We start from the raw sequence: 2827 nt of genomic DNA, 5'->3' as shown, positions 1-2827 counted from the left end.
GGGAGAGAGAGAGAGAGAGAGAGAGAGAGAGAGAGAGAGTCAGACCATGAGATAAGAAAAGGAAAAAGGGAGGATCTGATGGAAGTCCATTGTCATGCTTGGAGAAGGTGAAGACAAGCTGACTCGAAGAGGGCATCACACATGATGGGTGATGGGGATGTATCTGACTCTTCTCCTTCCCTGTGATTCCTAAGTCAGAAGTGGGAACACAGAGGTGGGAAGCCTTCAGAGCAACCTCAGACATTATTACTATTGATGGTAATACTGCCACTAGCATTTATCTAAGATGTTCCCATATGCAACTAAAGAAGAAAGAAAAAAACAAAAAAGGCAAATAATATAGACAACAGAAGGGTAGCCTACAAAGGCCAACTAGTGAACCAGATCAAGTGCAACACCAACTAAAGACATCTGGTCACCCAAACTGACTTGAACATTGGTGGCAGACATCTGGTTGACCCTGCAGATCCCAGGAGTGTGCCACCAGCAGTGGGGGGAGCTAAACTGAGCCAGTGATGAATAAATTCTGACCTTTCCCCCCTCTTATCTACTTTCCTAACTAAGAAGCTTGGGAAGTCACACCTGATAAGGACTAACTAGATGGGGTTTTATTGTTCTATTATTCTATACAGGAAGTTTGTTTTCCAACCTGACTCTGACATAATATCACACAACAGATAAAGAAGGAAATCATACTATTTTATGACCCTGCAAAACCTGTCTTTGGGACTCCTAGACTCCAGGCACCTTGTCCTCTACTGATTTCCCAAAGTCCTTACCAGCCAATAAGTCCTTAAATCCACTTATAACAACTTGAAAATGTTTCTATTTCTCTGGCAAACCCAATGAAAATCTCACATGTATTAACTTATGGTTTTTGTAACTTCTGCCTCCCTAAAAAGTATATATAACTAAACAGCAATTCAACCACCACCTGGAAACACATTCTCAGGACCTCCTGGGGATGGGTGTCCCAGACATAGTCACTCATACTAGTCAGAATAAGCCATCTTAAAATATTTTAAAGAATTTGGCATCTTTTCATCAACACGAGCAGAGCTGATGTTGTTGTTGAAACAGGGAGAGCAAAACAAAGTCCTGGAATAGAAACATCAGAGCTTTGCAGCAGAGTGACCTTGGTGCCAAGAGGCCATGGAGATGGGAGGAGAGAGACTCCTCTGGGTGTACCTTCTGGAAAGGGCTTCCCCCTTCCCCGCCTCTGGTCTGAGGGAAGATGTGGGGGCAGGTTGAGGGTTGAGGACTCTGGACCCAAGAAAGAATAGCCAGTATTAACTGAGAATTCTCTAGAGAGCAACTGGGGGGTGGGGAGATGGATGAAAGGGGGTGGGGAAGATAAGAAGACAGAAAGACAAGAGAGAGACAGTTTGTGAGGTGGATAAAGGGGTAAAGGAACCATTGGCATGCTTGAGAAAGATGAGAAGATGAAGATGAGCTGACTAGAAGAGGGGCATGCATGTGGACACACTTGACTTCCCTCCATCCCTGTGGGTCCACTAGCATTTGTCTCACAAGACGTTCCCATACACAACCATATACAACCCAAGAAGAAAGGAACAAGAAAAAGGCAGACAAGTACCCACGAGTGTTATCTAGTGGGTCAAAAGAAGTACAACAGTGGCAGAAGACGTCTGATCAACCTGACCAACTTGGCCGTTGACAGCTGACTTCTGGTCGACCCTGCAGACCCCAGGAGTCCCAGCTAAGTGCGCCACCGGTGGCAGGCCGAGTTGAGCCTAGCTGAGCCAGGCTGATTTTGTTGTGGTTGAAACAGGGAAAGCAAAATAAAATCTTAGAATGAAAAAATTAGAGCTCTGGAGCAGAGCAGCCTAGGTAGCAAGAGGCCGTGGGTAGGGGAGGGGAAAGACTCATTCTAGAAGTGCCTTCTGGGGAGCGCCTCCTCCCTTCCTATCCCACCTCAGGTTTGGGGGGAGGAGTGGGTGTAGGACTGGGGGCAATGGCCCTAAACCCAGCAGGATCACACACATGGGAATGAGCAGTGTTTACTGAGAAGTTTCCTCGAGGGTGTGGCGGTGGGGGGGAGGGAGGGTCGGAGAGAGAGGGAAAAAAAGAGAAGGGGGGAAGGAGAGAGAGGGAGGGAGGAAAAAGAAAGGAGAGAGAGAGAGAGAGAGAGGGAGGGAGGCAGAGAGGAAAAAGATAGAGGGAGAGAGAGAAACAGATAAAGTGAGAGAAGAGAGAGAAAGAAAAAGATGAGAGAGAGAGAGAGATGAAAGAGATGAAATGTTCTGTCTTTTTTTTTTTTTTTTTTTTTGAGTTGGAGTCTCACTGTCGCCCAGACTGGAGTGAAGTGGCCGCTCCCTGCCCCCGCATCCTCAACCTGCTGGGCTCCCGCGGTCCTTCAGCCTCAGCCTTCCGAGTAGCTGGAACTACAAGCATACGCTATCACGCCCAGCTAGTTTTTGATTTACTGTAGAGATGAGGTCTTACCAAGTTGCCCAGGCGGGTCTCGAACCCATGTAATATTCTGTCTTAATAGGTATGAGGTTTACACTAGTGAATGCATTTGTCAAAGCTGATCAGACTATATAACAATGAAATCTGAGCACTTCACTGTATGTAAATTATACCTCAATAAGAGAATTTTAATATGAATGTATCAAACACTGAAATGGTATTAGGTTAAAAAATCTAAATCTTAAATTTAAGTTATTAGGTATTTAATGTATTAGGTTAAAAAGTCTAAATCTTAAATTTAAAATTAAATTTAAGCCGGGCTTGGTGGCTCAGCCTGTAATCCCGCGCCTTGGGAGGCTGAGGTGAGTGGATTGCCTGAGCCCGCGGGTTCTGC

The sequence above is a fragment of the Carlito syrichta genome, unplaced genomic scaffold (assembly GCF_000164805.1).
Source record: "Carlito syrichta isolate Samal-C Ts95f unplaced genomic scaffold, Tarsius_syrichta-2.0.1 Scaffold235351, whole genome shotgun sequence".
Lineage (NCBI taxonomy): Eukaryota > Metazoa > Chordata > Mammalia > Primates > Tarsiidae > Carlito > Carlito syrichta.
This window is presented reverse-complemented; position numbering follows the sequence as displayed.